This window comes from Pan troglodytes, chromosome 12 (genome assembly GCF_028858775.2).
Source record: "Pan troglodytes isolate AG18354 chromosome 12, NHGRI_mPanTro3-v2.0_pri, whole genome shotgun sequence".
NCBI classification, from domain to species: domain Eukaryota; kingdom Metazoa; phylum Chordata; class Mammalia; order Primates; family Hominidae; genus Pan; species Pan troglodytes.
The window spans coordinates 117906227-117930206 of record NC_072410.2 but is presented as its reverse complement, the minus strand read 5'-3'; the positions used below and the strand labels follow the sequence as shown (position 1 = coordinate 117930206).

Genomic DNA, 23980 nt, shown 5'->3' with positions numbered 1-23980 from the left:
GATTTAATTACCTCCCACTGGGCTATTCCTACAACAGGTGGCAATTATGGGAGCTACAATTCAAGATGAGATTTGGGTGGGGACACAGCCATCTCCCAAAATTTGCCATCAATATTAAAGTCTATGAAGAGTTACTGTCTTTAAAATATGGTGTTCTCTAAACCTATGTTCTGGAACTATATCTGCAAATTCTGGCAAGTTTTTCTCACCTTGAATTCACCATCTATATTCTGCATAAAAGAGGTCTGTCTTCTCTCCTATTTTCCAAATGAAAAGTGGTTGTAATCGCGTTTCCTAAGGCCCCTGGCTTAATGACTCACAGGATATGTCATTTGGGCAAGGGTGCAATCCCAGTATTAGAACACTGAGTTCTAGTCTCCTGGGATTTGGGGACCAACAGATGATATCTATAACCTTTGTTTTTCCATTTGTATAATTTATTTCAAAACATAAGTAATGAGCATGATCTCTTACAGGCATTGCTAAGTGTTAGTAATACAGAGGAAAAAAAGAGCTTATAGGTTAATTTAGAAAAATAAGTTTTGTGCATCTTTCATGTAATTAACACTATGTGGGATGCTATTTTGTAGATGTTATCTTCATCCTTTTTCCAGCTTTGCAAACCAATTCATAGAGGTTAGATAATTTATCCAAGGTCCTAAACTACCTATTAATAATTGATAGAGTCTGCGTCTGCACCCAGTTTTGCCTGGACACAAAAAATTGCCATTTCCATGAAGCCATGCTCTAAAATGAGATCTCTTCCAGTACACATATTAACAGCCCTGGCTTTAAGCAAGACCTTTTCTATCTCTTCAGATACTAGCAAAGTTGGATGTTGGATGTAAAATTTCCAATTTTGTCTAGTACCAGTATTGTACTTCTCAGGTTAGTGAAAAAACTAATAGCTACAGATATTAAATCATGATGATTACGAAGAAGCTTTGCAATCTATAAAAGTTACTACAGATTGATCCTGTTAAAATCCCTATTATTTCTGTTGCACCAGGAAAGGATAAACAAAATTGCTTTTTGCTAGAGACAGAAGATTATATTCTCATCTAAGGGTGAATACAGTCGCAGCTGGGCCTTTATAATTGTGACTCATTTAAAATGCCTCGTTATTAAAACTGGATTGTTTTGGATTGCGACTTTATTCAATTGAGACAATTATGTGTTCTGTGTGATTCAAATCAATGATTTCAGGCAGCAGTTGATTATTTCAGCTTAATTTGTTGTGCCTTTTGCGTTTTTAGACAGGCATTGGATATCAAATTCTGAAATTAGATTTTAATTTCCTTTTGTGGGAATTTCACATGTATATTGCATTAGCTTTCATAAATGTCATGATGCTTTTCTCCCTATGCGAGTTCATGCATAAGCTCAGAAAATATCGATCCACAGAAGCACAGATTCACAGACTGTATGCAGGAGCACACAAGTCTCCCGTAAAGTGAAGCTGCCACTGTGGCTTTGGGACAATTGAGTATACTCATTGTGTCTACTGTCCCAGCTCCAGGATACTTTGATGAAGAAATTTCATCCTTTTGTAGGTTTTCTCTTTTCTATGCTTTCTAGGAGGAATTATTTAGAAATCAGTGGAAGCTCCAGGAAATGCTACCACAACGATGAAGCAACTGTATGACTCAGCAGGTGGAAATGTCCCAAGCCCTTCTCTCCAAGGGTTGATGGCAATCCATGGTGCACACTGATGATGAAATGTATTCCCGTAAACAAGTCTTTCCTCTAACTTATTAAGACGCCTGCAGCCTTAAGTGAGTCTTGTGGAGGCAGACAGGTCCCCACAGTATCATTTGTTTTGGAGGCAATTTGGACTCTCAACTCATAATCTGTTCCCAGCCACGCCCTGGGGGTGGCAATGAAATTGTCATATTCTTGTGCAAAATTATGATTTTTAGTTTTGGAAATATGTAAAATTACAAGAATGTAAAACTCACCACTAGTGCTGGGGCCAGCTACACTTAATAATCTGTGGTGGGTTTATCTGATAACGGCAAAAAATAGTGTGGCGGGAGGAAGAAGCATGGAGGAGGAGCATAGATCAGGTGTGGTGCATAAATTACTAAATATTCATATGTAACAATTATCAGCTTTGTTTCAAGGGAATGCAACTGAAGTCATGGAGGTATCCTACAGATAATAATCAACTTAATTGGAATTTGAATCAATATATGTCTGACTCCCAAATCCATACACAGGTTGACTCCTAAATTTCAAAAGAGTAAGTACCTATCTTAAATGATATGCAAGATATATCAAATTTTTAAGGGGATTTAGATATTGTGACCTCTAAATGCTCTTTTCAACTTAAAGCATATGTGATTTCATGGTTGATTGAGCCTACCCTGGGAGATGAAAACTGATGTAAGAGAGATATTAAGAAAGCATTGAGACTTAAAACAAAACACACTATTCCTGTTTTGTAAAATTTCATATTAAGACCAAGAAGGTCCCATAGAGATGACTCGCTGCCCTAGGGAATCATGCAACCTAGATCAGAAACGAATATGACTGTGCCTTCCAAACTAGAAATCTGAGTTTTCTGTAATAGAGAAGTGGCTCTTCCACCAAAAATAAATCATTGTGTCAAAACAAGAAATGTTTGACTGTTTAAATATGGTTAAAGAAGAATCACCTAATATATGCTGAAAATCAGTAATTCTCATGGGTATCCTACCAATTTCAATAATGTGAGCTTTATAGCAATATCGAGACCAGGAAATAGATGGTCTAAATAAATACACAATCTCAAAAACAGAAATCCTACCTTGTGTGGGTTTTCCATTACAGACCTCCATGGAATACAAAGGAATCTTCTTCATGGGAAGAGAATGATGGTACTTTAACTTGGGGTGGGAGTGGTTGCAGTATGGAATTATAGTTCAATTCTCTTTCAATTGTAAAATAGTGGTGTTACAGCTTGAAATTTGAGATCTCCTGGGAAATTGTCAACGCTCTGTGAAAGATCTGACTATTTTACAGCGCACAAGAATTTTTTATTTGTTGATGACATTCTCAATCTAGAGAATCAATAAAATGCTGAATGAGGAGGGAGCCTGCCCACTTAATTCTCACTGGGGTTTAATTAATTTTATTTTGCCTGCTCTTGCCCAGAAAACTTCCCAGGAAAACTAATAACTTTTTGGATGATGTAACAGATCAGAAAACATCTCTTACACTCTCACATCCATCTTGCCTGTGTTCCGCCCCCTCTTCCACCATTCATATTCAGTTCCTTATACTTCTTTAGACATTAACAGCTGCCAGAGATTTAGTTTCACAGTACTGTGCATCATACCAATTTCCTGGAGCAAGGTAGGGAAAGACCACAGGACTTTCTTCATAAATTACAGGATTATTTTAAATCTTATACTCTGATATTTAAAGCTCCACAAAAATAATATCATGCTAACCTGTCTACTTTCATTTTTCACCACCCCTTCATGTGTATCTTCGCAGAACACAAACGGGCATAGTCTCCCCTTCCTCTATGGTTTCAGATAACATCTATGTTATTATGACTTGCAAATCATGAATCTAGATTGTTCTTTTGTTCCGTACGCATATATAGCATTGTACAGACTGATGTAGACATTTGCAAAACAATATAGTTTAAAATACTTATAATTTTGTACCCAAACATGCTCCTCTTCCTATGTTGTCCATTTTTACTAAAAATGCAAACATCAATCGATTAGTCCAAGCCAAAAAACCAACTGTCAAAGTCCCCTCCTTTTTTCCATTCGTGAGCATACATGCCCTCTGTCCTGATGTTCCACAGATTTTCTCTCTCTCCATTGTCTTTACTGGGCTGTGTCCCCACTATGCTATCTTTCTCCTGCCAACATTCCCATCCTGCAACCCAGGCACATAGAAGGCTTCTTAATTGGCCTACAATCCCATCCACCATAGTTCCAGCTATTTCACCCTCCCTCAGAGCAAAGTTTTCCAAAATGCAAACCTGATCTTGGCATTAAAATATGGCCTACATATCTTAATGAGATTTGATCTGGAAGCTCAGTCATTTTTTCCTCACCACCTGTTACAAACTCGTAAGCTCCAGTTATTGTGAACTTCTTCAACTTCAGGAACACATCCTTAATTTTTTGAGACTAGGCCTTTATACAATTTTCCCCTTTGCCTGGAAAATCCTCCCCGCCGCCAACCTCGGTAATTCCCAGCTGCCCTTAAAACTTCTCTTTAGGTATAATTTCTGCCAAGATTTATGATGACACTATGGCTAGACCAAATACCCCCTCTTATGTTTTTTTTTTCAGAGCCTCTGCTCCTATCATAACACTTATGCAATATTCAAATGCTTGTTGCTTTCCCCACTGGAAAATAAACTCCCCAGGGACAGAGATTTAAGGTTTGTTCACTGGTGTAGCCTTACCATATAGTGTAGTACCTGAAATACAGAAAAGATTCAATATATTATTTTTTTGAATTGAGTAAAATATTTATTTCTTCTGAAACCTCATACCTGCAAATCATTTTTTTTCCTGTGTCTGTGTAATGTTATTTTCATTTAATGATTTTACCCAATCCCAGATCCCAAGAAATGTCAATAATGTAGGTTACTTTTATCCGGCTCTCAGAAGTCCTTCCTGAAAATACCAGTTCACAGTAATCATTCTCTTCTTTAAAAATACTTAGAACTTATTATTTTTTTTTCAAAAACATTTTTGCCTCTCAATACATGACCTTTCTGTTTCTCCTTCTCCCTACCACAAAATGTTCATGATCTTCTATAAGGGAATGTCATGCTTTTCATCACACATGGAAAATACTATGGTTTGAATTTGTCTCCTAAATTTTATGTATTGGAAACTTAATTCATGTTGATGATATTTGGAGGTGGGGCCTTTAGGAGGTCATTAGATCCTGAGGGCTCTTCCCCATGAGTGGATCAAGGCCATTATCATGGAATTGAGCTAGTTATAAAAGGAGGGAGTTTGGCCCCCATTTCCTCTCTGTCTCTTGTGCTCACATCCATCTTAGGATGATACTCACTGGATGCTTTTAGCCTCTGGAACTGTGCACCAAATAAAATTCTATTCTCCCTAAGTTACCCAGCTGCTGATATTCTGTTATGGTAACAGCAAATGAACTAAGACAAAAATTAAAGAATATTTGCTAATTGATCAAATGGCTCTAAATGACATAGTATTTTTTCAGAATTGGAAATACTAATATAATACCTTTTCTCATTATTCAGAACATTGACATACCACAGCAACCAAAAGTCACTAGTATTTTATGTCTTTATGTCCTTGCTTATTTGCCTGTTGATTTCCCATTTGTAAGCAATTCAAAGTCCACTGCATGATGACAACTGTACCCCAAAACAAGTAGACCTATTTGATTAATTAATTAGAATGTATTTTGAAAAATCAGCTTAACGTTGATTCTTGAAGATGATTCCAAGTAGCAACTTGGACTAGGAAAACTGAATACAATGCCCAGAAGCCCCCGTGGCAGTACAGATGCAAAGTCTGCAACTCAATTTTACTATTCCTTGAACTACAGTGCTACCTGGGTGGTGCCAAGCAACTGGAATCCTTGAGCAATTTGGGCAATCGGCAATCTGATCAAGCAATCTGATATTGGAAGACATCCTACACAGATTGCAATAAAAAGTAAGTTCTACTTGGTTCTAAACAGAGAATTCTTAATTTAATTCCTGATCCTACTTTCTATGTTAACATGTTTCATGAAATCCAATTTTTTTACCATGGTATGAATGAATTTAATTCAGTAAAGAAACATGCATTAAGTTGCTACTTAGGCTGAGTGAATGTAATAGAGAGAAAGCAATTATATTTCTCATTGCCAACTCATTATCTCTACTCACATGTTTCTCAGGCATCTAAACTCAATGTGTCTAAATCAGACCTTAACATCACCCCAGCATGTACCCTGCCCACACACAAAGTCAGCCTTCATCTTCCTCTAATGATTGCCATTCCAATAGTCAGCACCCATGGATAATAATTAGGAGTTGGACTTAGGTTTGGATAACAAAGCTGATGGATTTTTGTTTAGAAATTATTTTTTCAAAGCTAATTATAATAGTCTATTAAATTATTTCATGCTTTACCTACAATGCACAATAAAAGCCTTCCTGAGTCTATTTTAATTTGCATTTTTCAGAACCACCTTTTCCAACAAAATGATAGCATTCTGAGGACATTTTGTCATAAGAGTCATTGTATGTATTTGTTTTATATTCATAATATGTATCAATAATAATTTCTGTCATTGTACATTTCATGATTTGGGTCATTATTTCTATTAAGTGTACTTCTGGGATTTTTTTCAGTCAAATTGTGCTTCAGAATATCATCATAAGCAGTTTTAGCAGCTTCCAAGAGTATTTTGTGTCAATTTTTTCAACTAATTAATATGCACAATGAATGACTGTTTCAAATGATTGTTTCCATCACTTTATTAACAAAACCATAAGAAAATTGATATCAAGACCCCTCAGTTAGCCCAAAAGTGTTTCATTGTCCTGGACTGGTTTACCCTATGCCAATCACATTCTTCCATAATGCCCATGCATTTGGCATTGCAGTGGCATCCCCTGATGCCATTGCTAGCACAAGGAATCAAGTCCTGGAGTAGAGAGCCCTTCGGGTGAAAATAAATGCTAATCCATAGTATCTTTCTCTGAGTAGGAATACACAGAGGGGCACGTGAAAAAATTGCAAAGACTGTATTCCACATCTACTGCAACCATTAAGGTCAAGAAACCGCAAAGCTTTACTCTGAAAATTTCTAAAATGTCACAGAGTCAAAAATATGTACTTACTAATTATTTATGCTAAACATTTCAAAGGCAAAATTTCATTATTTAAAAATTGATTTAGCTGGGTACAGTGGCTTATGCCTGTAGTTCCAGCAACTTGAGGCTGAGATGAGAGGATGGCTTGAGGCCAGGAGTTCAAGGCTGCAATCAGCTATGATGACTTCACTGCACTTCAGTCTGGGTGTCAGAGTGAGACCCTATATCTAAAATAAATAAATATTAATTTATAAATATTTAGGTGCAATAGGAGCCTGGTATGTTGAAGGAAAGCAATTCATGAAATAAAATATCAACACTGCTTTGTCTCCTAATGTTCCTTTAAAATGCTTTATCTGCTACTAGTTGAAAATATTAAGAGATCCTATGCCATTTATCTTCATCTTTAATTAATAGATAGTGCTTTTAATATTATATTAAAAATATAATATTATCTCAGAACTAAGAAAGAGATAATCCAAAAATCATTATTCTTAAGTTATCTAACAAAATAAGTGCAAGACCTGTACATTTTAAGTTACAAAACAATGATAAAAGAAATAAAAAATCATCTAAAAAATAAAGCAACAAAGTATTTTTATAGGTTGAACGACTCAGTCCAGGTCACATGTCAATTCTCCCAAAATTGAAGTACAAACCCAATATGGTCCCAATGGAACAGGATAGAATCTAGAAATAGACCCATACTTATATGGTTAATTAAATTTTTACCAAGATGCAAATGAAATTCAATGGAGAAAATAATATTTTCCACCGACGATGCTGAAACAATTGGACATTAATAAAACAATAACAAAAACCAAAAATCTGGGTACATACTTTTATAATCTAAATAAAAGTTTCAAAGTAGTCCATAAAATTAAACTTAAAACCTAAAACTGGAAATTTTCAGAGATAAAATAAAAGAAAATCTTCCTAATATTGCATTAGAAAATTTTTTCACTGTAACATGAAATACGCAATCACTAAAAGTAAAAAGGACAAACACAACATCCTCACAATTAAAAAACACTGCCCTTTGAAAGACCCTGTTGAGAAAAGAAAAAGACAAATGACAGGCTATGACACATTTGCAAGAAATATGTGCTAAAGGACGTGCATCCAGAATATATAAATAATTCTCAAAATTCAATAATAAGAAAACACAAAATGCAATTAAATTTTGGCTAATAATTTAAACAGATGCTTTACAAATGAAAATACACAGATGGCATATAAGCATTTAAAAGGATGCCTAACTTCATTATTCATCAGGAAATTAAAAACTAAAACCACAATGAGATATCACTATACACCTGTTAAAAAAGCTAAAATTAAAAAAATAATAATAAATGAAAAAGAAAGAAATACACGAGATGATGCTAACTCCTGACTGAAACTCTCATTTATTGCTGGTGGGAATAGATAATGTTAAAGCCACTCTGGAAAACATCTTGGCAGGTCCTTAGAAAATTAAACATACACCTACCATTTTGACCCAAGGAGTCCACTTTCAAGTGGTATGCAAGAGAAATTAAATTGTAACCAAACCTACACATGAAAGTTTTCTGGCCACCTTATCCATAATTCAAAAATACTGGAAACATCCAAAATGCTCTGTGGCTGGTTATTAGCTAAACAGTGGCACATTTGTAGAATGTGACATCTCTTATTAATAACAAGGAACAAACTACCCAATCCTCTTAACAAAATGTATGAATATCTAATGCAGGATTTGAAGTGAAAAGGCCAGACTCAAAAAGGCTACAGATTGTATGATTCCATGCGTACAACTTTGTGGAGAAAACAAAACTGCTGGGACTGGAAATAGAGGAGAATTTGCCAGGGGCTGGAGGTGGGGATGATTTTCCTACAAAAGGGTGGGGGCAGTTTTGGAGGGTGTTGGGATTGTTCTATGTCTTCATCTAGGCAGTGGTTACACATCTTTCTGCATTTGTCAAAACTCATAGAACAGTACACTAAACATAGTGAATTTTATTATAAGGGGACTTTACCACAAGAAAACTGATGTTTATATGTATGAATATATATATGTATATATATGTGTATATATAAATATATGTATATGTGTATATATAAATATATGTATATATAAATATATGTGTATATACATATAAATATATATGTGTATGTATATATAGTATTTTAATTATGTGAGGGAGGCTGTATTAGTCCATTTTCACACTGCTGCTAAAGACATACCTGAGACAAGGTAATTTATAAAGAAAAGGAGTTTTAATGGACTCACAGTTCCACGTGGCTGGGGAGGCCTTACAGTCACGGCAGAAAGTGAAAGACATCTCTTACACGGTGGCAGGCAAGAAAGAATGAGAACGAAGTGAAAAGCGAAGCCTCTTATAAAACCATCAGATCTCTTGAGACTTATTCACTATCAGGAGAACAGTGTGGGGAAAACCGTCTTCATGATTCAATTATCTCCAATTATGTCCCTTCCACAACATGTGTCAGGGGAGCTCCAATTCAAGATGAGATTTGGGTAGGGACACAGCCAAATCATATCAGAAGCAATGCTCTGATGTTGCAGAAAGATACAGCAGGCGTATTTGGCTCCATAAATGTGCATACATTTACATGTAATAGGAAAAGAATATTGAAGGAAATAAAGTATTTCCACAAATCTCAGAGAAAATGTTTCTGTGAACTCAGAGGATTCGGATAAAATCTTGAAAGAATACAGTTATATTTTCCTATCTAATTTGCTAAGGCAAAAATAGAAAGGCTAATAGAAAAAAAAGAATAGAAAAGGCAAATAGAAAAGCAATTTAAAAATGGAAAAAAATCCACATGTGGCCAGAAAGAAACGATTATTCTATAAAGAGCCTAATCCAATTGAATTCATAGTATACAGTTGAATGTTGAACAATACGAGCTTGGATTGCACGGGTTCACGTATAGATGGATTTTCTTCTGCCCCTGCCACCCCTGAGACAACAAGACCAACTTCTCCTTTCCTCTTTCTCCTCTGCCTACTCAACATGAAGTTTTGATGATCCACTTCTACCTAATAAACAGTAAATATATTTTCTCTTCCGTATGATTCTCTTAGTAACATTTATTTTTCTCTAGCTTACTTTATTATAAGAACATGGTATATGACACATGTAACATAAAAAGTATGGATTAATAGACTGTTTATGTTATTGGCAAAGTGACCAGTCAACAGTAAGCTATTCGTAAGTTAATTTGGGGTAGTAAAATATTACACTCAGATTTTTGACTGTGAGGTCTATGCCCCAAACCCTCGTTGTTCAAAGGACAACTGTGTCCCTTGAACAACATTACACAGAAAAATTAATAAACAAATGAATTGTAATTAATTGAATATGAAAGCAGAATTTTTTGACAAAAAGGGGTTCCATGGTACTTGAAATTATGAGCTTGGACTAATACCCAGCTTTGGGGAAGCTACACATGTATAAAAGCATTCCTGTTTAAAGTACACTAGACATTTATTACATCATCTCTGGGAAATGTGTTAGTTTTGTAGGTAGGGCTGTTGCAAACAAATCCCCTAACAGGGAGGCTTAAACAACAGAAGCGATTCTCTCACAGTTCTGAGGCCGGATGTCTGAGACCCAGGTTGGTTCCTTCTGAGGGCTAAGGTAGGGACCTGTTCCAGGCCTTCCTCCTTGGCTTGCAGATGGTGTCTCCTACTTGTGTCTTCGCACTGTCTCTCCCCTGTGTGTCTGTGTCCATATTTCTTCTTTATAGAAGGATACAGTTCTATTGGACTAGGATCCATGCTCATGACCACATCCTAACAGGATCTTTTCAAAGACTCTCTCTCCAAACGAGTCTCATTGGGAGGTACTGGGGGTTAGGACCTCAGCATATGAATTGTGGAGACACAGTCAATCCACAACAGGGGACTTCCTGCACAGCTGAAACTAACAAGTGGAAGGTCTGAGCTGAAAGCAGAAAGTGTGTGTGTGTGTACGTTTGGGGTGTGTGGTGGTGTGTGTGGTGTGTATGTGTATATTTGTGGGATGTATGAGGGGCTGTGTATGAGGTGTGCACTTGTTATGTATTTATGTGTATGTGTGTATGCTGTGTGCCATATGTATATGTGTATCTGTACAGTATGTCATCGTGTAAACATGTATATTTAGGTTGTGTGTCTTTTGTGTATGTGTCAGTGTAGTGTGTGTCATCTATGTGAGTGTATGCATGTAGGGCATGTCTGTGTGATGTGTGCCATGTATATCTGTGTATGGTGTGTGTCATCTGTGTGTGTGTATGTCTGTAGGGTGTGTATGTGTATATGTCATGTGTGTGTCTGTGTGTGATGTAAGTATGTGCCATCGGTGTACACATACGTATTTCGGGTGTGTGTGGCATATGTCATCTGTGTGAGTGTACGTAGGTAGGGAATGTCTGTGTGATGTGTGTTATGGGTATCTGTGTATGGTGTGTGTGTGTCATCTCTATGTGCATATATTTCTGTAGGGTGTGTGTGGTGTGTGTCATGTGTATGTATCTGTGTGTGGTGTTTGTGTGTGTCATCCATGTACATGTTTGTATTTTGGTTGTATGTGGCATGTATGTGTGTGTGCTGTATGTGGTGTGTGTATCATATGTATGCAGGATATATCTGTGTGGCACGTGTCATGTGTATAAATTATGCAATCATGTTTCTCTAATTGGGGTGTTTACAATCTAGTTGAAGAAAGATATTCAGATGGGAAAAAGTAACCAATAGTAAAAATCAGCATGGGCCTGGCGCAGTGGCTCACGCCTGTAATCCTAGCACTTGGGAGGCCACGGCCGGTGGATCACCTGAGTTCAGGAGTTCGAGACCAGCCTGGCCAACATGGTGAAACCCTGTCTCTAATAAAAAATACAAAAATCAGCCGATGTGGTGGCACATGCCCGTAGTCTCAGCTACTCAGGAGGCTGAGGCATGAGAATTACTTCAACCCAGGAGGCAGAGGTTTGCAGTGAGCCGAGATCACACCACTTTAGTCCAGACTGGGCAACAAAGTAAGACTCCATCTCAAAAAAAAAAAAAAAAAGGAAAAAAAAAGAAAAAAAGTCGGCATGGGAAAATGCCAGGCATTCTAAGAATAAACACATAATTTAGTGAAATAAAATAACTTTCAAATGGAGCAGTGACACAGGATTTATAAAATATATAAAATTAAAGCCAGGCCTTATTAGAAATGTCAATAGGATTTAGATAGGGATGAAATGAGAAAAAATAAAAACAGGAGTTTGAATTGAGGTGAAAGGCTTAAGTCCTCTCGTTCTCAACAACTATGACAGAGATGTCTCCCTTCCCTCCAAAGTCAAGGCGTGGCTGCTGAGTGGCTGTGGCCAGCAGACTCTGTGCCCCATCTGCCAACACTAGGCATTCCTTTCATATAGTTTCCTTACTTTTTTTGAGACCTGAAACATGGAAACACAGAAATGCTGCACTTCCAGCTCTGATAACATGAGAAGGGAGAAGAAAGGGGTTCTTCTGTGACCATGTAGGAAGCTACTTTTGTGCCCAAATGGCCTAGAGAATAGACAACCACCAACTGCAACGTGCTCCATGGGGTTTCTGCTCTATCGGAGCCACGCTTAGGGGCCTCACCGTTACCGCTGCTCGGCCCTTACTCCTAGGGCGTGTGGTCTGTGTATTAGAATGATGTGTGGCTCTTAGAAGAAAGCACACGTGGAAGTGCTTTAAAAATCACAAGGCAATTTTTTAAAGGTGACCCGTGGCACATAGAAGGGTAACGTCAACCATTGACAGCCTGATCGAGTACAGGGATTGAAAAATAAGGATAAATGCCAATCCCCCTGGAATGTGGATATAGAGCCTAAATATGCATGAAGAAAATAAAATCTTAGTAATCATATAATAATAATACCTCAATTTAGAAAGCCACATTTTTATCAGTTCATTCGTATACATCTTAAGTAGGTTTAACAGGTGATTCTGCTTAAAAGGTAAGCAAACTGAAACATTGAACAATGAGGAAAACTGTCCTCTATTTGTGGTTAACAATTTGTGGCAGAACTGATAAAAGTACCCAAATACTAATCTCTTACAAGCCCACAGACCTTACTTTCCCTCCTAAGGGATGTTAAGAACAGCAGATCACAGATGAGCTCAGAAAAGAGAAATTTCCATCATTAAAGTAGAAACCTTCATAATTCTATAGACCTAAAAGTATAATTTTTAGAGAGTTTTAAACGATAAGAAGCTAAGAATTTTCCATCTGATTTGTGGTCACCAATTATTTGTAAGGCTGTTCAAAGGAATGCCCAAAATGATGTTGCTGACCTATAAGGAATCTCAGAAGGAATTTTTGTGCATGTAAACACAGGGCCATTTAATCCCATGGAAGACAAATGTATCTACATTTCCGTGGGAATGTCCATAAGGAATTCTATTTATTTATTTATTTATTTATTTATTTTATTTTTTTTATTTTATTTTTTTTGAGATGGAGTCTCACTCTGTCACCCAGGCTGGAGTGCAGTGGCGCGATCTCAGCTCACTTCAAGCTCCGCCTCCCAGGTTCACGCCATTCTCCTGCCTCAGCCTCCTGAGTAGCTGGGACTACAGGCGCCCACCACCACGCCCGGCTAATGTTTTTTGGGTTTTTGTATTTTTATTAGAGACGGGGTTTCACCGTGTTAGCCAGGATGATCTCGATCTCCTGACCTTGTGATCTGCCCGCCTTGGCCTCCCAAAGTACTGGGATTACAGGCGTGAGCCACAGCACCTGGCCAAGTAATTCTAAATTAACAAGTTTTTCTTCTAAACAATCATTTGCAATGTTGAAAATACTGGTTGATATTTCTCTCAAATACAAACTTTTCAATTAGAAAGTCATTCATGGTCGGGTGCGGTAGCTCATGCCTGTAATCCCAGCACTTTGGGAAGCCGAGACAGGCAGATCACCTGAGGCTGGGAGTTTGAGACCAGCCTGTCCAACATGGAAAAACCCTGTTTCTATTAAAAATACAAAATTTAGCCAGGTGTGGTGGTGGCACCTATAATACCAGCTACTCTGGAGGTTGAGGCAGGAGAATCACTTGAACCTGGGAGGCGGAGCTTGCAGTGAGCCAAGATCATGCCACTGCACTCCAGCCTGGCCACAGAGTGAGACTCCATCAAAAAAAAAAAAAAAAAAAAAAAAAGCTTCCTTAATATGAATTACCTTCCTTATTTTAAAATTTTAAAAGCATTGACAAGAGCTGGTTTGGGGTGAAGAAGTTCCTTCAGAAACGGGCTGATGTGACTGGGAGGAGGCTCCAGCAGGGGAGTGGAGTGGCTGTTGGCACAGGGATGACCTGGCTGCACAGGCCCTTCAAGATCCATTCTGCCCACCTACCTTGAGGAAAGAAATTGTCCTGGGTAGCTATAAAATAGACAACAATCAGGTTAAGAGTCAGAACAGGATGCTGAAATGTCTCCATTGGCAGATCTGAGAAACTCCAGAGGAACTTGAAGAGTAGGTCTTCTGATGGAGGCGATCCATAACAGAAGAGATAGTAGGCTAACAACGTCTTCCAGGAGGCAGTGATGACTCAGAAGCTTACAGGAGCCAAGGAAATAATCATGAATAGCCAACCGTGGAGATAAACAAAAACAAATGAATGTATCCATGGAAGAGTATCCCGTGATCAGAGTTACTGGAATGCACTTACGCAGATTGAAAGGGAGGCTGAAAGACTGTTGGCAAGACACTAGATAAGAAGAGAAATAAAACATGCTTGAAGACATGTGTATTACACATCACTGATGTTAGAGGCCCGTAATTCTGCTCCACTGGTATTGGACTCTGGTATGAAAAGACTTTAACCCACTTCCAGCCATTTGGGAAGATAAACTGAGGAAAGAGTTGGCAGACATAACAGAGGCTATCCAAAAAAGTTTTAATTTCAGATACATGATGAATAATTCTGAGGATAACTATGTCCCAAGTACTTTTATGAATTAAAACTTGGGATATACCTATAATAAAGAGGTATTTATTGTTTATTATCATTTATCTGAAATTAAAATATGCCTCGGTGCCCTGTATTTTTGTTTGAAACACCTTGCAGCCCTAGTTGAGAAAAAGTCGGAAAGACAGATGTCCCACACTAAAATCTGCCTAAATCAGAATCCCCAAATGATGAAAGCTATTAGGGCTTATGGAATGGATACTAAGGATCAGGGAGGTTTGGTTGATATTAAGTATCATATTAAGGAAAATCCCTGATCTCAAAGAGAATTTCAGGTGTCAATATTTCATCTCATTTGCCTGCAGGAAAAGAATGGAAGTCCATGGTCTTCAGAGTAAGTTACACAATCTACTTAAGCCTAAACACGGTGTCCCCATAGCATCCAGCATTGCCAAAATGATGAGAAATGTGACTGTAGTTTCTAAAAGCAGACAGGCATAGTTTCTAAGTTAGGCAAGACTTTGTGGAGCAACAAAGAGTAGAGTTTCAAATGATCACATTTATAGAGAGAAGAAAAGTAGACAGGAAAGAGGAATTCTTACATGAAAGTCTTTGCTCCTTTCCACGTTTTCGGGGGTTCACACGCTGCATCAAGTTCCACTCTGCAAGTGGCTCAGCATGTTGGGGAAGTGGTGGCTGCATAAAACTGCCTGAAAATGCTCAGTTTTCATGAATCTTCGGGTTTCCCATCAACATGAGTCTACCCTGTTGAGCCCAAACCCAGCCCTCATCCTGCTGGGCTGAGCAATCTGTCGTGGCTCCTAAGCTCCACTCGAACATAATTCCAAGCACATGGCATTGAAGCTGTGTGTTTACATGTCAGCTCTTGGCCTCACTCCCTCACAAGTATCCCATCTAATAACAGCAGTAAGCCCGGTGCGGTGGCTCATGCCTGTAATCCCAGCACTTTGGGAGGCTGAGGTGGGAGGATCACCTGAGGTCACGAGTTTGAGACCAGTCTGGCCAACATGGTGAAACTCCAACTCTACTAAAAATATTAGCCAAGCGTGGTGGCTCGTGTCTGTAATCCCAGCTACTCAGGAGGCTGAGGCACGAGAATCACTTGAACCTGGGAGGCAGAGGTTGCAGTGAGCCTAGATCCTGCCAGTGCACTCCAGCCTGGGTGACAAAGGACAGTTCTGTCTCAAAATAATAATGATGATAACAATAATAGCAGCAGTAGAATCGGTGAATGAAATACCTGTTATGTGACCGGGTATTGTGTACTTAGCGTGAAATAACATAAGTGAAATGCAAGGAATAGTGAATGCGTGACAAAGCCCTAGCATATTAAATGTAAACACATGAGAACATTCCAGCAGAACAACAAGGAAGGCAAGCGATGCAGGTGCCGACAAAACGCAGTGGCTCCGGATGTGCCCTCGAGGGAAGAGAAGCCATGAGGGGAAGCAGAGAAAAGGGTGTCGATAGAGAAGGAGGTGAGAGCACAGCGAAGGAACAGGAGGATGAAAGAGGTGGGTGGCACGGGCCAGGCAGAGTCAGCGGTGGAGGAGGCTGGGGGCCAAGGGGTCCTCAAAAGATTCTCCTTTGGGATGAAATGAGAAGGATCTAGAGTTGAAGAAATGCTGGGAGACTCATGCATTCCAGAAATATTTTAACGGGGAAATGATTAGACCTTGTCTCTGGCCAACTTGTCTGGATAACAGAGGAAAAAATAATTGTCAGATATGACAAGAAGTTTAGTACATGAGGCACCAAAAGAATATGTTCTCTGGAGATGGAAACAGAAGTTGGGGAATAAAAAGGAGAGTTTGGGAAAATAAATAAATAAATAAATAACTCTTGATTATCTTTGCTAGGGGAAACCGGTAAGGGCATTCTTAACATTGTAGACAAGTACGTTCTCCAGCTGCACTTACGTAAAGTCATACTTTAAAAGAGGGAAACTTTTTCAGTTAAGTATCCCATATTGTAAAAGAATAAAATTTTTATTTAAGAAAAACTTACAAGAATGCATATAGCAGATGATTGCTGGTTAGTCCTTTAACAAATCATTTGTGAAAATAAATATAGCACATGAAACTAAGAGTATCCAAGGAAACCCCAGATCGGTGGCTAAAATTTTTGAAGTACAGACACTTTCAATAATAATTGTTTATTGACGTACGCTATTTAACCTCTAAAACTGGTCAATTAAATATAAAAATAAAGCAATATTTTAATAGAAAGAGCATTTTGAATGATATCTGTGCATGTAGAAATGCAAACAATAGAGCAGGCATGGCGGCTCAAGCTTGTAATCCCAGCACTTTGGGAGGCCAAGATGGGCGGATCACCTGAGGTCAGGAGTTCGAGACCCATTTGGCTAACATGGCAAAACCTCATCTCTACTTAAAAAACACAAAAATTAGCTGGACGTGGTGGCAAGCACCTGTAATCCCAGCTACTCGATAGGCTAAGACAGGAGAATCGCCGGAACCCGGGAGGTGGAGGTTGTAGTGAGCTGAGATCGCACCACTGCCCTCCAGCCTGGGCAACAGAGTGAGACTCCACCACGAACGAACGAACGAACGAACGAACAAAAGAAAGAAAGAAAGAAAGAAAGAAAGAAAGAAAGAAAGAAAGAAAGAAAGAAAGGGAAAGAAAGAAAGAATGGGAAAGAAAGAAAGAGAAAAAGAAAAAAAAACTTAAACAATAAAGCAGTAAGTAGTATGCCACTTTTCAACTTTTTTGATCAATGGCTACCAGATACTAGAATTTTAAATTTGCTGCCTTCGAAATGATTTACAATTGGTGAAGAAACATCTTGATTTAGATTTTTTAATAGAACTCAATGACTGAACAATTCAAGTTTTACTCTCTAAGTAAAATTAAACATCTACTGTCTAATTCCAGTGTAGTAAGCACAGACAGGCAAAACCAACTGCAGCTCCCCGGGTGAGGTGCGATCCCATCAGGCCTTGACAGAAGGAGCCATCTGGATACAGGAGACCGGCAGGCAGTCTGCAAAGCATTACCCTGGCGTGCTAGACGTCACCTTTTCAGCTACAATGGCTGTAATTTGAAGAGCTACTTTCTCTCATCTTGAAGCTTTATACCTTTCAGATGACACTAAAGGAACAATTTTCCTAGACAAACTGGGTATAATTTGGGTAATCTCTGCATGGCAGGCACCTGTACCTTCATTTGCATTTACACAATTCCTTTTTAATCTGGTAATTATGTAAATAGCAGACAAGATTTTTGACATCTCACTTTCTTATTCTGCTTTGGAAAATGACTAGACATTACATTGCAGGCAATTTGCTATTTTAACATGCACAAAAGATGGATTCATTTAAGCAAAAATAGAGTGAATAACTGCATTTCTGCTCTCCAAAATGCACCATGTATTTTTGTTCAATTGTATAAGTCCACAGGATTTATATAACTGGAGGAGTCCGTTCAAAACTCCGGCTCGAGTCCTGGACATGGGTCATTGGTGTCTTTTCCACACCCCTCCCCCAACCCCGACTTGCTGGACTTGCCCCAAGGCTCTATATGAACAACGGAAAAAAACAGACACTGTCCTAGAAGCTAAGGCCACAATACAGGCGTTATGTATAACAAGCTCTAGTAATGCCGCTTTAATTATAATTACACCACCAGCAGTGCAACACTTACCACTAAAAAGGCAAAAAAAATAAAGCATATGAACGTGTATTTTCTAAACCAATTCCCTACAAACTAAATTATTTCTGGCATTGTATTTTAGTAACTGTAAATTTCTCTAAGTTAATTATTCACTCTGACTCTCTATTTGTAAAATAGAGATAATACCATAAATTTAGGAGACGGTAGAGGTAAAATAGGATGACAGTGGTGAGATAACATACAAGGCACCTGTCAAATATTCACACTAGCGTTTGATAAATGCTAGCTGCCTCCTCACCCTGATTCTGATGGTGTTCTGGACTCTCAACCTTAAGCCTGCCTGACAGTAGCCAGGGGACTGGTGTCTCCTGGGTGAGAGGCATGCAGTCCTATTACAGCCCCGGTACCGTAGCCATGGGCAGCGTGTCGGTACAGTACGTGCCACACAGTCAGAGTCACTCTGACCAGGCACTCCTGAGTGTCTTTGACATTAGGAGATGTAGTGAATGTTGAATTACTGGTCATGCAGGATTTATATATAGTCAGCATCTCTTTATCCCAAAAGCCTGAATTTACAAACAGGGTAAAAATGAATGCCTTTCATCAGCTTTAATTTTCTAATGCAGTGATCCATCCTAGCACTGTGTAATAACAGGTCCCAGAGTGACAATTAAAATAAATCACCCTACAGAATATGCCATTAAAAGCATTCATGCCTCATCAGTAACTGAATTGTCTTATATAATATATCCTGAGGAAATATTTATAACTTTAGCTTCAGTTCCCCAAAGCACACGTTGATTAATATTCTGCCCTTGTAGATTTCTCAGAAATTGAAACATGGTTCCTATATTATTTTCTGGGTGACAGTCTAATTTTGTTTTAATGGGGAACACCAGTGGCTAATCATGAACCAATAGTTATTGATCCATAATAGATTACCTTCCCGCAGAGCCCATGGAAAACATAAGCCTCTGCACATTCCTTCCTTTTAAAGAAAAACTCTTGAATGACAGATTATTTTTCCTCTCTAAATTAAGGAGATATTGGTCTTTGGAAGGAACAACATTGAAACTTTAAATATATTCCTTCTTTACTCTTCTAAAAAAGTATATTCTAAGTAACGAAGAAACTGTAAACCAAAAATAAAATTCTAAACCTCCAAACTGACTGAACGGAGAACACTCTGGGCCAAAGGGACCCGAGAGAAGCTTGAAAACCTGAATTCCTGGCAAGACAGGGAAGGGGGTCCAACAGACTCTCTTTGGAGTTTAGGTACAACTGACCAGCATTAACGTTGAAACAGAGATCACAAAACAGACTTTTTGTGGCAATAAAATATCACATTTCAAACTGACACTGGTCCAACATCATATGACAAATAGCAGACCCTGAGAGACATTAAAATATTTTACCCAAAAATAAATATTTTTGGCATATTTTGAAATAGCCCTGCAAAGCCACCTGGTGTGATTTGACAGTGTCCCCATCCAAATCTCAACTTGAATTGCATCTCCCAGAATTCCCCTTGTGGGAGGGACCCATGGGGAGGTAATTGAATCACGGGGGCTGGTGTTTTCCGTGCTATTCTCATAATAGTGAGTAAATATCACGAGATCTAATAGGTTTACTAGGGGTTTCTGCTTTTGCTTCTTTCTCATTTTCTCTTGCTGCTGCCATGTAAGAGGTGCCTTTCACCTCCCGCCATGATTCTGAGTCCTCCCCAGCCATGTGGAACTGTAAGTTCAATTAAACCTCTTTTTGTTCCCAGTCTCAGGTATGTCTTTATCAGCAGCATGAAAACAGACTAATACACCATCTTTTATGGAAGAAATCTGCATCTGTAGAGCATCTCCATTAATACAGTCAGGCCTTTCCTCCTCTAGGAGAGATTAACTATGAGTCTGACATGTTTTAAGGTCCATCTAAAAGGAAAACAGGTATTTACCATCTACCCTCTCTGAAAGCTACCAAGGAGGCTTCATCTACATCACAAGAACCCTAGGGTCGACGACCCCTGCTTCTCTTAACTCAAGCATTTCTTTCTACTGACTTCAAGTCTTTAGACAAAGCTTAGCTCTTTCCACTAATTACCAATTAGAAAATCTTTTAACCCACCTATGACCTATAATGTCCCTCCCTCTTGAAGATATCCTGCCTCTTTAGGCTGAATTAATGTACACCTTTTATGTATTGATTTATGATTTCATCTACAATTCCTATTTCCCTAAAATGTATAAAGCCCACCTGTAACCTGACCTTCTCAGACACACTTTCTCAAGACTTCTTGAGACTGTTTCCTCGGGCCAGGGTCACTGATATTGGCTCAGAATAAACATTTTTAAATATTTTCCAGAGGGTTTTTTGTTTTTGTTTGTTTTTGTGTCCAAGGAATATATGGGGAGAACTCGGGTATAGGTTAACAAAAGCCACATATTTCCTCCTATCAAAAACTTCCCAGTCTTTACCATTCAAAGAAAACTTGAGGGTTCCGCAGACATCCAGCTCACAGTGGACAATTGTATTCACTTTCTGCCACCACAGGGTAAGACCCAGCACGTCACCATCTACTGGTGAGTTGCTCAGCTCCTATGGGCTAAGACAAACAAGAATAAGACCTAGAGAAAGAAAAACTCTACAGTAGCATATTTAGGTAAACTTTTCATTTTGGTAAACTCAAGTCCTCAGACACTTCCTTGGCATCTATTATTTGGAAAGAGTCCTCAAGTCCTCAGACACCATCCTTGCCATCTGTTATTTAGAAAGGGTCTTGTTTTTTGAAACTCATAGGTAGTACCTCTTCTTACTACAAGCAAAGATTGAAATATTCTGTGTTTGAAATCTCTACATTATTTACTTTCCTAAGCTTCAATTTTCCGTCCTGCTATTTTATAGGCAAAATACCTGCTAACAACCTGAAACTGCAGTGGTAGGAATTGCTGGTGTGTCCGGAATTGGTGGGTTCTTGGTCTCACTGACTTCAAGAATGAAGCCGCAGACCCTCGCGGTGAGTGTTACAGCTCTTAAGGTGGCGCGTCTGGAGTTCGTTCCTTCTGATGTTCAGATGTGTTCGGAGTTTCTTCCTTCTGGTGGGTTCGTGGTCTCGCTGGCTCAGAAGTGAAGCCGTAGACCTTTGCGGTGAGTGTTACAGCTCTTAAGGCAGCGAGTCTGGAGTTGTTCGTTCCTCCCGGTGGGCTCGCGGTCTTGCTGGCTTCAGGAGTGAAGCTGTAGATCTTCGCGGTGAGTGTTACAGCTCATAAAAGCAGCGTGGACCCAAAGAGTGAGCAGTAGCAAGATTTATTGCAAAGAGTGAAAGAATAAAGCTTCCATAGTGTGGAAGGGGACCCGAGCAGGTTGCCACTGCTGGCTCGGGCAGCCTGCTTTTATTCTCTTCTCTGGCCCCACCCACATCCTGCTGATTGGTAGAGCCGAGTGGCCTGTTTTGTCAGGGTGCTGATTGGTGCATTTACAATCCCTGAGCTAGACACAAAGGTTCTCCACGTCCCCATCAGATTAGTTAGATACAGGGTATCCACATAAAGGTTCTCCAAGGCCCCACCAGAGCAGCTAGATACAGTGTCAATTGGTGCACTCACAAACCCTGAGCTAGACACAGGGTGCTGACTGGTGTGTTTGCAAACCTTGAGCTAGATACAGAGTGCCGATTGGTGTATTTACAATCCCTGAGCTAGACATAAAGGTTCTCCACGTCCCCAACAGACTCAGGACCCCAGCTGGCTTCACCCAGTGGATCCGGCACTGGGGCTGCAGGTGGAGCTGCCTGCCAGTCCCGTGCCGTGCGCCAGCACTCCTCAGCCCTTGGGTGGTCGATGGGACTGGGTACCGTGGAGCAGGGGGTGGCACTCATCGGGGAGGCTCGGGCCGCACAGGAGCCCACAGAGTGGGGGAGGCTCAGGCATGGTGGGCTGCAGTCCCGAGCCCTGCCCTTCGGGAAGGCAGCTAAGGCCCGGTGAGAAATCGAGCGCAGCGCCGGTGGGCTGGCACTGCTGGGGGACCCAGTACACCCTCCGCAGCCGCTGGCCCGGCTGCTAAATCCCTCATTGCCCGGAGCTGGCAGGGCCAGCCGGCTGCTCCGAGTGCGGGGCCGCCAAGCCCACGCCCAGCCGGAACTCCAGCTGGCCCACAAGCGCCACGTGCGGCCCGGGTTCCCCCTCGCACCTCTCGCTCCACACCTCCCTGCAAGCTGAGGGAGCCAGCTCTGGCCTTGGCCAGCCCAGAAAGGGGCTCCCACAGTGCAGCGGTGGGCTGAAGGGCTCCTCAAGTGCCGCCAAAGTCGGAGCCCAGGCAGAGGAGGTGCCCAGAGCCAGCGAGGGCTCTGAGGACTGCCAGCAGCTGTCACTTCTCACTGGGATTGCATATAGAGCAGAGCCAGCCATCAGGAAGAGGAGCATTAATATGGATAGATCCACTTCTTCTGAACAAGTGTTTAATGTTAACACTTTTCTAGCAAATCTCTTCCCTGACTCATCCCTAAAAGCCTTTGAATGCGAAATGCTTGACCTTTTGAAGAGCCCTTCATTTTCCTATTTGTTTTCTATAAATTTTTACAGCATGCAACCCTCTCTCCTACCCATACTCCCCACTCACTGCTGAATAACCACTTGGAGAAATTGTACTGTAAGAGAACAAGGTATTTGGAAAATTCTGGTTTCGAAAGAAAAGGGAGAAGCAAGAGGAAGACATAGTTCCATTACTCCAATATGGAACCCTAAAGACCTTTGATTGGATCTGTTAAATCAAGTTTACCCTAAAGCGGTCTCATTACATATTTTAAGTTCAGCCTAAAGGTCTCTCCATACATGGTGAACTGTCACCTAGCTGGATGTGTAAACAGACTATACTTACTCTTGTACCAATCATTGAGTTTTGGTCAGTCTAAGGCAGCCAAGTGTTCAAACCATGTATAAATAAGGGAAGTGCTGAGCTGTTACCAATCTGGCTGTTTCTGTACCTCACTTCTGTGTTCTGTACCTCACTTTTTGCTTTCTGTCCATAAATCTTCTTTCACTACGTGGCTGGACCAGTCTCTCTGAACCTATTCTAGTTCAGGGGCTACCTGATATGCAAATCATTCTTTGCTCAATTAAACTCTGTTAAATTTAATTTGTCTAAAATTTTTCTTTTATCAGATCATAGGTAAACTCCTGGGATTCTGAGGTCTGAGGCCATGCAAAAGACACCTTGGAAAATCATAGTCAACATCTGGACCTCTGTATTCTTCTCTGCAAAATGAGGAGGCTGATTAAATGCTGTTGAAGACTCCTTTGAGGCTCTAACAGTTTATCATTGAGGGTATTTTGAGCAATGCACTAGATCCATGATGGGGTAGAAGGTGGAGGGTCGGAAAGAATTGTGAGAGTTGGCCTCAATGTTCTGTGAGGAAAAAGACCCCCAGCTGCTCTGCTCCCATGCTTGTAAGCTGCTGGACTAGGATCTTCGAGAGCCTAGAGGGCCCACAACATCAGGCCCCCCTGGTGGCTATGATCAACACTGTGAGCAGCTAACATTTATTGGGTAATTGCTATGTGACTGGCATGGGTTTTTCTGCAAATATTCTTACAAGGTCAGATA

General features: G+C 39.9%; 1 long non-coding RNA gene across 1 annotated transcript; it reads left to right on the top strand.

The window, feature by feature from the left end:
- Positions 1-5121: 5121 nt before the first annotated feature.
- LOC129140216 (uncharacterized) lies at positions 5122-23671 on the top strand. The gene is made up of 3 exons (XR_008543420.2): positions 5122-5660; positions 21284-21395; positions 23539-23671. It is a non-coding gene; the product is annotated as an uncharacterized LOC129140216 (long non-coding RNA).
- The last annotated feature ends 309 nt before the right edge of the window (positions 23672-23980 follow it).